This window comes from Vicugna pacos, chromosome 9 (genome assembly GCF_048564905.1).
Source record: "Vicugna pacos chromosome 9, VicPac4, whole genome shotgun sequence".
Classification (NCBI taxonomy): Eukaryota; Metazoa; Chordata; class Mammalia; order Artiodactyla; family Camelidae; genus Vicugna; species Vicugna pacos.
This window is the reverse complement of record NC_132995.1, coordinates 37,923,910-37,936,418: the sequence shown is the minus strand read 5'-3', so window position 1 is coordinate 37,936,418 and position 12,509 is coordinate 37,923,910.

The following is a 12,509-nucleotide window of genomic DNA, read 5'->3' as shown; positions in this document are numbered from 1 at the left end:
TCCTGTCATCATCACTGTACTCATTTCCAAAATGTGACACCAAATTATCTAATGTTAATTATTGTTATATATGGAGATTGTAAGTGAAGAGTGCCTACCACTGTGCTTGGTATAGAATAGGTGTGCAATGAATAGTTGCTGCTGTTGTCACTACAGTTTTTTGGAGAAGGAAACAAGTCAGTGTACTAACTTTAAAGCAATGTTTTGTTAAAACAATTTATCTTCAATGTACCTTTCACTAAGGAGGTAGATTCTGGATTAGTAAAATTGCCCTGTGAATGAACAATGAAAATTAGAAATATATTTTACTTCCATACAGCTACACTTCCTGAATTTCCTTTTAATTTATTCAGTAATTTGGTTTGAGTTGGTGTAGCTGACTATTTATGACTTATGCTGACCTTAAAATCCCTCAACTGTCTTCAGAGTGACTAATTATTGATTTTGTGTAAGGACTGTTTAATTAAATAGATACCAGGAAGAGATAGCATTTCTGTATAGGGAGAAAAATGGCTGAAGGTGATTATTAAATGTTTTCCTTGTGGAATCTTGATAAAGTCGTTGTTAATTTATATTTTCTTCTTTAGGACATGCCTGTCTCCTCATTTGCCTCCTTTTCTGACATTGTCACACCATTGGGATGGTGCCTGTTTATTTGAGATGTCTGACATTTCTCAAAAAGTTGGCTTGGCCCATGTGTACTAATAAAGCTCAATTACTGAAGGATTACTAGTGCATTGGGAAAGGTCATGTATGAGAGAATGACTTGTGTTTTGATATTTTAAACTTATCTAGGTGGTAAAATAAATTAACCTGATCCTTATCTACTGGTATATACTCCCATGGTAAACTCAGACAGTAATCAAAAGTGCAAATTCTTTAATACATATATACTTCAATTATGAGCATTAATGTTTTTATTTCATTGGCAAATTTTTATTGAATGTTTACTAAGTTCCAAACACTGTGCTAGGCTCTAGGAATGTTCTGGTCAATAAAATATGGTCAGTGGCTTCTCTCTTAGATTTCACAGCCAAGTGGAATGTTTGGCAAGCATACACTTGGAGAGCAGGATATATAGGCAATAAGAAGGAAGCAATCTTAGGCACAGTAGTGAAGCAGAGAAAGAGCATACTGAGATTGGTGGTGAAAGGACAGAAGTGCCATAAGAAATAACCCTCAGCTGGTATCTAAGGATTGACACTTGTTAGCCAGGTTAAGGGAAATGAATAGGGATGGGTATGATTCCAGGCATTAGAATTCATATACTCAATGGGAGAGTGTCAAGAGGAAAAATTACACTAGTTCTGATGTACTACTCTTGCCCCTTCAATTTATTACTTGATGAGGCTAAATGGACCTATGTTTTTCACAGTCATACATGATAATGTAAATTAAAAAGAAGACCCAAGTGCTTCCAGGTTGTTCAAATTGTTTTCTATGGATTCATGGGTGTAATAGTCCATTGTAGAGGTATGTGATGGTCTTAAAATTAAAAGATGGGTGTTTAAGACATGACTTTACACTCATGACTTTTTAAAAAAATTGTATCTCTAGGAATCATATAACAGTGAACCTACTAAATTATCTTCTACTTCATAAGATCTTCATTAAAAATTCATTAGGTCAAATGTGATATTGATTAGCACATTTTTTAGAGGTAGATTGGGTGTTTTGAGGGTATTTCTGTGGCAGCTTTATTGAGATATAATTCATGCACCATGAAATTTACTCATTCAAAGTATATGATTCAGTGGATTTTAGTATGTTCACAGAGCTGTACAGTCATGACCACTGGCTGATTCTGGAACATTTCATCACCCAGAAAATTAACCCCACGCATGCCCATTAGTAGTTACCCCCATACTCCTTCCCTCTTTCCCCTAGCAATCACACATAGTTTTGTCTATATGGGTTTGTATATTCTTAATATTTCATAAAATTAAATCATAAATATGTGGTCTTTTATGTCCAGCTTCTTTCACTTAGCAAAATGTTTTTAAGATTCATCCATGTTACATAATGAATCAGTAGTTTATTCCTTTGTATGGCTGAATATTATTTTGTTGTATAGATATACCACATTTTGTTCATCCATTTATCAGTTTATGGACATTCAGATTATTTCCAGTTTTGGTTATTGTACATAATGCTGCCATGAATATTTATGTACAAATGTGCAGATGTGTATTAGTGTATATAACTGGAGGTGAAAGGATAACCCTAGGAGTGGCACTAGACGCATATAACTAGCTAGGTCACATAGTAGCCCTCTCTTTAACCATTTGAGGAGCTGCCTGAGTGTTTTCCAGACTGTCTGAACTGTTTTACAATCCCACCATCAAGGGTGTTCCAATTATTCCACATTCTTGCAACAATTGCGATTGTCTTTTTATTTTAGCCATCCTGTCAGTGTGTGGTAGCACCTCATTTTGGTCTTGGTATGCATTTCCCTAATGACTAATGATGTTTAACAGCTTTTTATATTCTTACTGGCCAATCGTCTACCCTCTTTGGGAACTGTGGTTGTAAAAACAATTATGAATTTAAGTACTGGTTGCAAATTTTGGTCAGCTTACATCTTCACATATTGAATTGGATTGTCATGATAATATTTTTTGTATAAAACGTCAGTTAATGAATATTCTCCATTATCTACCTGAAATTTATGTAAGAATAACAACATAAGTGACAATGTTAAGATAATGATGAGTAAGAACAAAAAATTACTCAGCCAAAATAACAACAGTGAGACATCCTGCTTGTTGAGCACCTACTGTGTATCAAGCATTCTAAGTACCATATCCTGCACATCTTCCAGTCTTCTGGAACCATGTGTTTTAATATTTTTAAACATTTATATGCTATGGGCAATGTTTCAAACACAATGTAAAGAGAAATTATGCTTTAATTATGCTTTATTAAGTTTGGCTGGGATGGCAGTACTGTGTAGTATGGGGAAGGGAAAAAAAAAGTTCTTGGCCCTTAAAATTCTTCTAGCAAAATATGCCCTTAGAAATGTGGGAATTTTAGAAAATAATTAGATAAATATTGGTTCACATTAATCCATGTTCTTGCTAATATGCTTAAGAATGCATTTTACTAAATAAACCGTGGAAAATTCTAACAATGGAATAACAAAGGGTATTAATTACTTTATTCACGTTTTGTACCTAATATGTGCCAAGTATCTATCTGTATTGAGTGCTTGGGCTGTATCAGGGAAAAATTAAAATAATAATATAGACATGTACATATCTACATGATAAGATGCATAAAATAGGTTGTGAATGTAAAGAAAAAATATATAAATATGTATATAATTTTTGATATATAGTTAGATATAAAGTTTATATTGAATGAAGCAAGGTATAGATAACAATGACCTCTCAATGGTAAATCATGGCTGAATTTTTTTCTTTTCTATATTTTCTATTTTTTTAATTACTGAAAATAAATTGTATAAAATATAAGTATAAAAATAGGTTCTAATTTAGATAGATTTAAGTTGGAAGATATCAGTTGCTTCCTTATCTAATAAAATAAAGACCCTATTATTTAGATGACAGTAATAATGTAAACATAAAATATCATATAAAGTAAGTAAAAATTATCTAATACACTTTGTGATAGGCAATGTATTTAAATGTGCACTCACATATGATTATCATTATAACTCTGTAAGGAAAGTTTATTGTCCCAAAGGTACAAAAATTTACTGTAGGGAGTTCTTAACCAAAGTCCCCAAGTTAGATCTTAATGCAAATCCTAGCTTTTCTCCTTCAAAATCTTTTATTAAAACTTTCATTAAACCACATCAGGAATAAACTCTGGGGTCTAGAGTCCATAATCCTTAGAGCACAAACTGTGAAGCACATTTACTGTTGGTTGACCGAAAGTTTTGTAACTTGTGTTCTCCATAATTTAGTAACACGTAGTGTTACAAGGTGAATAGAAGGTCTTGCTAATCAAAACCAGAGGCTTTTCACCTGAGGCCTTTCTTGCCCCTACCTGGGTTCTTCTGAGAATAAAGGCTGTCAAGTACCTGAACTCAGATGAGGTATTTTGCCAGTGTCAAGCCACTGACATACTTTAGACATTGTTTTTCCGAAACCTATGATAAGGTTTGAAAGAAGAGTCTCCATCTGCCCTCGGTTAAATAGAAGGTAAAAAGCAAGAGAGGATTCTACTCTCTACGATGATAAAATCTTAGTGAGACAGTCATGTCTCAAGTCTGAAATACTGTTTTTTATTTGTTTGATTTTTTTGTTGTCACAAAACAGAGTGAGGCATTTATTCAGAGGTCCTCAATTGCCAACTTCTGTGAAATTTCTATTGCCTTCTTCATCCTTGTATTTCTGCACTCAGTTTAGAAATAAAATGGCCTGCTTGGTTTTTCAATGCATTGAAATGGCTGGAAATTGATGAACGCTATACTTTTATTTTCTATCATTCACATGTTTAAAACCCTACCAAAAAAAAAAAAAACCCACCAGTGCTCTGATGTAACTTGTTCCATATGTATATTTCATCATGTGATACACATAATCTGTTTTTCACAACTAATTTATTCCCTTTTTAGATTCAGTATTTTCTCCCCGTTTGTGAATGATAAAAGTATTTACTTTGATCGCATTGCTACAGTTGGAAGAGTTTCCATAAGGAACATCTCCAGGAGGCTCATTATTAATAACTTATGAATGTTTCAGCCTGAGTCTCAGGCTCTCCAATTCCAATGCCATTGTTTTTTTGGTTTTTGGTTTTTGGTTTTTCCTGATTTGGTGGTGAAAGTCAATTACTTCTTAATCTGGATCATTTTTACTTCTTAACGTGGACTCCCTACTTCAATCAAAACATAACCATTCTTTTACACAAGACTCATTCATTCCCCCTTTCATACTACTCAGACTTTCTTTCCTACCATAGCCTTCCCTAGTCCTCTTGGGCCCATCCATACCCTATGCAATTTTCAAAGTTTATTTGAATTCCTTCTCTACAAAGTTACCTTTGATCATAGAGATACCGTCCCTTATGTGATTTCTTAGTTTCATGTTTCTTATATCTTTAATCAGACACAATATTTTCACCATATGATAACCAGAGTGATCTTTTAAAACTGTGAATCATATCAGTTGGCCATTCTTACTTATATCCTTCGACGGCTGCCTACTGCATTGAGGATAAAAGCTGAGCCTCTCATGACAGCCTGAAGGGGACTTTCAAGTCTGCCTTTCCATCTTCAAGGCATTTCATTTCTGCAGCTCTCAGTATATTCCAGCCTCAATTACTCTATCAGTTATCTCTTCCTGCATAAAATTAGCAGCTTAAAATAACAGTCATTATGTCAAAGATTCCAAGGGTTGGGATTCAAGGCAAAGCTTAGCTAAGTGCTCTGCTTCAGGATCTCTCATGAGCCTGCAATCAAGGTTGGCTAAAGCTGGGGTCTCATCTGAAAGTTTGGCCAAGGAAAGATCTGCTTCCAAGATTCCATGGCTGTTGGCAGGATTCAGTTCCTTACAGTCTGTTGGACTAAAGGCCTTAGTTCCTTGCTGGGTGTTGGCCTGTGACCATCCTCAGTTTCTATCTGTTTATTGCCCTCAGTTGATTGCCATGTGGGTGTCCCCATTATGGCCCCTTGTTTCATTAAAGTTAGTGAGGATGAGAGTCAGTAGTGAGAATTGCCAGCAATACAGAAGTTACAATTTGATAGAATATAATCACTGAAGATATATCTCATCCCACTGTCCATATTCTGTACATAAGTAGCAAACCACAGCTCCCACCCATACGCAAAAGGAGAGGCTTACACAAGGGCATAACTACCACAGGGTGGCATCTTTGGGGGCTCTTTGTCCACCGCAATAATCTTGAAAACTCATATGATTTAAGAGTATTCACAAGACTTCTGTTTCAAATGTCCTTTTACTGACTCTGCATAACTGGCTCCTTGTTACTTCTTAGTTCAAATGCCATCTCTTTAGATAGGTTTTGGGGCTTACCATTCCTAAGCATTATTACTGGTGATTATTACTTCTTTCTGAATGAATACATGAAAGGCTACATCCACTTGGTGAAGTACTGCGTTCAGTGGGAAATAGGGTTTGGATATCCATTTTTGTGTAGCCCCGGACAAGTTAATTTCCCACACACTTTGTATTTGTTCTCAGATGATAGTGAAAAGTCCCAAGCAGGCAGCAGCAGTTGCCTTAATTTGTATTTAGAATGGGAAGAAGTCAGGTTAACTCTAACAAGATATAATGGATAGTGCAGGTCATTTGAATTCCCACAAGTTGAAGTATTTAAAATCCAGATTCCTCTGTTGCTAGACTAACATTTGTCTCCAGGACTTAATAATGGTATGACAATGTTGTTCAAGGAATATATACTGTACACAAAGGCAGAAAGAAGGAAGGAAGAAAAGAAGGGAGTAAGGGACAGAGGGAGAGAGGAAAGAAAGAAGAAAGAGAAAGTAGAAGTATGTTTTCTGAGTCTGTTTACTCATTTAATAAATGGATTTATCCACACACACTCTCAGTATATAGAAACAGCGAGCCTAGTAAAGGGAGATATAATAATGATTATATTCTACTAGTTTATAAAGGGTAAAGGTAATATCAGTCCTTCAGAGTGGTAGTCCAATATCCTATATTCATATTCAGAGTGTATCATATTTGTGGAACACAATGTTAAACAAATTAAAACTGTTTTCCTTACTGGGGAAAACCTTTGACATGAACATCATTGATTTCCCAGTGAGGTGGGAGTCACTCTGGGTATTGAAGCTGCATTTTACAAACATTTTTTTATTTGTAAGCCTCCTCCCTCAATGAGAATCTCACAAGGCATTGAGAAACCCCCATTAAAGCACAACACAATAATTGATCTCTATTACAATAAACTTGATCATTAACGCACTCTTTAATATTTTCTATACTTATCGTGTCTCTAAGATTCTGGCCATTTGAAAGCCAAGTATTTTCTATTAGGACTAAACATCAGACTCTCTACTCTGCCCACTGCTACATCAGCAGCAATAAGAAATCTCTTTTCTAATGCTGGTGTCAGATAAGACTCTCCATTTAGGCCAATGTATCTTTCAACAAAGAGAGCTCTAGTTCAAATTGCATGATTTAACTTTTGCTGTACTGGATGTTCTAAAATATGAACTGTGTTATAATGGGATTCTTTTGTATTAGAGTGTTTATTTTTTTGTTTAAATACCACAAATTATTCTCTATCCCTCAGCCCCACTTATTTCAGTGTTTCATGTTTGAATATTTTGCTTATTTGTTACTTCAAGTTCACTTCTTCAATTGTTCTGGTCAAATAACTCACCTCTTTTCATATTCCTCTGGGTTTCCTGCATCTCTCACAATGGCACTTCATCCCAGATACCCTCAAGTAATTGCTTATCTTCAAACAGTATATATTTCTTCAGGCTTCTAATGCATGGGTGGGGCAGGGGAAGATTTCACTCACTTTTAACATGGATGAGAACATTCTTTATTTTGTTTCCTCTTTTTATATATCCATATAAATATCTAGGACGAGGACTAGTCTGGAAAATAGTTATTTAATATGGAATCAGGGTTTATCATTATTTAATCTAACCTCACAATATTTGCATTTATAATAATATTCCTGATATTAAAGAGTTTACTGTATATTATTATTAATCTGATTTCCATCTATTTATTTGAAAGATTTACTAAATAATAGTGCAAATATGATTATTTAAAATGTGCCTTCTCCTGAATGCAGGTTGGTTTCTGCTCTTCCTTCTATTTGGATCGACTATTGTACTTTCTTTTTCTCACATCTGAGCATAATCTCTATTCGTACAGTTTTCAACTTGGTTGTTATTTCTTAAGGAAATCTCTTCATGATCCTGAAGGCTGCATTAAGTGAATGTATTAATTTTCTGCTGCTACACTAACAAATTACCATGAATTTAGTGGCTTAAAATGATACAAAGGATTATCTTTGAGTTCCATAGGTCAAAAGTCTGGCATGGGTCTCATTTGGATAAAAATTGAGGTGTTGGTAGGACTGAGCTTCTTCTGTAGACTCTAAAGGAGGATCCATACCCTTGCCTTTTCCTCCTTCAAGAAACCACCCATATTGTCTCATGACCTCTTACCACTACCTTCAAAGCCATCAATTGAATCCATTTTATGTTGCATCTATCTGACATTTGTCTTTCCCTTCTTCCACTTTTAAGGGTTCATTCCATCAGATTGGGACAACTTGCAAAATCCAGGTTACTCTCCCCATTTTAAGGTCAGCTGTTTAGTAATCTTAATTGCATGTGCAACCTTAATCCCACTTTGCCATGTAATGTGACATATTAACAGGTGGTGAGAATTAGAATATACACCTTATTGGGAGGCGTTTATTCTGCCAGATGTGCTGCCCCTACAGTGAGTTCCCTTTCCAATCTGTGTGCAATGCCATGACAGGATTTATTACAGTCTATTTGAATTATCTGTTTCCTTGTTTATATTCCACACTCTACATATCTAATCTTCACCCCCTGTAGACTGCAAACTTTTAATAGAATAGATGTTAGGCTTTCTGTTTCCCTAGAGAATAGCATAATCCCAGGGAATAGTAGTTCTTGAAAGTAGTTGCTTTTTAATAAGTATTGGTTGCACTTTGACAAATGTCTGCATGTGTGTGTACGTGTGCGTGTGTGCGCGCCTTTGCACGTATTTGAATTTATCCTGAAAGTAATTAAGTTTTAGGTAACTGGAGATTAACAAGTAGAATACCTCTGATTTTATTGGAAGTGACAATGACTTCCAAATATATATCTTCGCTGAATTACTGACCATGCATCCAACTTCTTTATATCTCTATTTGGATTTCAAAATTAGCATGTTAGAAAAAGAACTACCGATTCCTTTCACTCCATAATGTGCTCTTTTTCCATCTGTCTCTGAATCAGGCACTAGTACTGCCATATACCTATAGATCTATTATTGCCATTTCTCTTTTTCTTAACACTATACTTAATTCATTAGAGATACAAAGCCCTACCTTTAAAATAGGTCTTAAATCTGTCAACTTCTCTCCTTTTCTATTTTAATCAACATAAACTACCTTTATTACTTACCAAGTTTACTCAATAACCTTTAATCTGCTCAGGCTGCAATAGTAGAATATGATAGATGGGGTGACTCGGGTGGGGAGAGTATAGCTCAGTGATAGAGTGCATGCTTAGCATGCACGAGGTCCTGGGTTTAATCCCCAATACACTACCTCCATATAAATAAATAAATACGTAATAAATAAATAAATAAATAAATAAATAAATAAATAAACTTAATTGCCTCCCCCTTAAAAACAAACAAACAAAAAACAATAGACTGGGTGGTTAAAACAATAGAAATTAATTTTCTTGCAACTCTGGAGCATGAAAGTCCAGATCAGGATGCTAGTGAGGTTGCTTTCTGATGCACTCTATTCTTGGCTTGCAGATGACTGCCTTCTCACCATGTCCTCACACAGCCTTTCCTATGTGTACAGGCTCCTACTTTCTCTTTCTCTTCTTAAAAGGCCACCTGTCCTATTGAATTAGGGCCCTACCTTTGTGATTCCATTTACATTAATTACCTTCTTAAAGACTCTATCTTAAAATAGAGACAAACTGGAAGTTATGGCTTCAACATATGAGTTTGGGAGGTACAATTCAGTCCATAACAACTTTACACTCCTACAACCCATTTTGCACTAAGTAGATAGTCAATTTTCTTAAGACTTAACTTGCATGATAGCATTCCTCTGATTAAACCCTCTAGGCTTTTTACTAACACTTAAATAAAATAAATTCCCAGTAACTTGTCCTAGTCTGAAAAGTCCGTTTCATCTGACTCCTCTCTAACTCTCTAAACTTATCTTGTACTGCTTTCTCCTTTAAGTACATCCCTAGCTCATTGTTGTCTCAGTGCTTTTGCATTCACTGTTCCCCTTCTCAGAGAGCTCTTTACCTAGATCTTTGGGTTTTTAAGTCTCAGCTCAGATATTACTGCTACAGCCTTTTTCACCAGTTTATATAAAGTAGATACCCTGCAACTAAATAAAGCCATTGGAGCTATGTTTCAGGTGGTGCATAGTCAAATTTGTCTACAAGCTGAAGACTGGGTGATATGATCCCAAGAGTCACTTTGCAACTTTAGAATCAAATGTTTTCATATTGCTACCAAGAAAACAACTATTTATGAATAGATGTTTCTATTCTGCTGAAATACATTCAATCTAAGTAACAGAAGGTAATTAGCAAAGAATCTAATCAGCAGCATTGCTTTAGTGCCCGTCATTAAAACACTTAACTGTTGAACCATTTTTCTTTTCTGCTTTATGAAGATCTCATTTATGTACCATTTCAATGCTATTGTAATTGTGAGTGAGTTTTATGGGGGGATTAAGTTACTGGCCTCAATTTTACAGCACAAACATTACCTGCAGTCTTCTATAACCCAGCCACAGGAGAAAATAGAAAAAAAAAAAGAAGAAGAAAAAATTATCATAAAAATACTGATGCTGAAACTGAACTTTGATGTTCATTGGTTTGATTGATCTGAGGCACTGCATTAAGATTTCAAGCCATGTGTTATAAAATCTACTTTTTATTTCACGGCTCTTCTGTTTTTTTTTCCTTTTTTGAAATTCATTCTTAATAGTTACACACTAGGGAAGATAGGTGCACCTAGAAAGACCGAGTATTTAAAAGACACAAAATGTCAATTTGTAAATATTTGACATTTGGTTGACATCTCATTTCAAGAATAGAGTTGCCCAAACTGCTCTCACTAATTAAAAAAAAAAAGTTAAAAAAAAACCCGAAATGATTCACGTAGCTGGAGGCAATTGCAGTTATCTTTGTAGAGAAAGGTCAGTGTCTTAAGATGAATGAAATTCACTCAATAAGTTATTTATTATCCATTTTTCTTCTAACTATCTTAAATATATGTGCAAATCATGTATTTTAGGAATTGTTCTAGAATGAGTAGGTATACTTTTCTTTCAAAGACTACTGATTTAAATCTACCAAAAAAAGACATTTCTTACGTTTTTAATCATCAAGTAGCATTTAATTTACAAGTTTAACTATTGGTGTTTTTATTTGTCTCTCTATAGTAATAGAATTTTTGTTCTTTCAATATTTTTCCTTTCCATTTCTTTTTTCTCTGTCTCTCTTAGATTAAATGTTGAAGATAAGATATTTCATCAAATATAGGAAATTGTTTATAATTCACATTCTATTTTAGATTTCATCCTCAAATCAGCCCTCATATTAACCTCTTTGATTAGAAATCACTGTTCCTATCTCTTAGTTGAGGAAATCAGAGCTCAGGAGGTTAAGTGACTTATACACAGCACGCAACTATTAAGTTGTAAAACCAGTACAGAAAAGACTTCCTTCCATAGGAACATCCCAAACAACTTGGGGTGAACATAAAATGCTCAGGTGGGATACAGAGCCATGAAAAACAAAATATCTGCCAATGACTGCAGCCCCACATAAAATACATAGCTGCAAGATAACTACACCGTGGAAGGAGAGTGGAGCAAGAGGACAGCTGAGCCAGGGAGGAAAGTCTTGAAGGTGAGAAAAGGCCAGAGTGTGGGTGGCAGGAAAAGCAGCTCCTGAGAGTCAGCAGGTATATTTGGATGAACCAGTATATTCTTTCACTGCTTTGTGTGAACTTAGCTTCTAAGGCTTCAAGATCTTCCCTTGCAAAATCTAAGGGCCAGAGGAGACAAGGGAATTTTACTTGTTTCTTGAGACTTCTCAGAATTCATGAAGTATCATCAATTGAACAGCCCTAACTGGACTTATATATATATATATATATATATACTCAATTAATATATCTACCATCCTCTATCCATAGTCTTACTGTAATGGAAAACACAGGCTGGACTGTTAAAAATTCAGATAGTCAAATGAGATACTGCCTATTGATCAGGAATTTTAATATATTTGTATACACCTTCAAATTTAATTAATTAGTTCACTTATTTATTCATTTAAACACAGATTGTGAGTGCCAGACATGGAAGACATAATAGTTTGAGAAGACAGAAATGACTTTTGCCTTGTAAGCTTTCAGTCTCACTGAGTGAAACATATACTGGTTAAATAGTTAACTCTTTCATGAATAGAAATCTATCATAAATTTTTATGGAAGGGTATGTCATATAGGTACCTGATCAAAAGGATATGCATGCCTAGGTAAACCACTACAGATACCTAGACCCTGGAAATGGTGAATAGGGACAGATGGACTGAGAAGGAAAGCTGAACTCAAGTTTGTGAAGAGATTGGGAAGCCATGCTTAAGAGTTCTGTAAATTCTGCCTCCCAGAGGTGCTGTTTTAGTAGGTAACAGAGATCCAAAATTGTGCACAATACTTCAAAAGTTTTACAACGGGGTGAGGCATTTCTCATTATGGAGGAGAGGAAGATTAAAGCAATTCCATAACACAGAGAGTTACATTACTGAA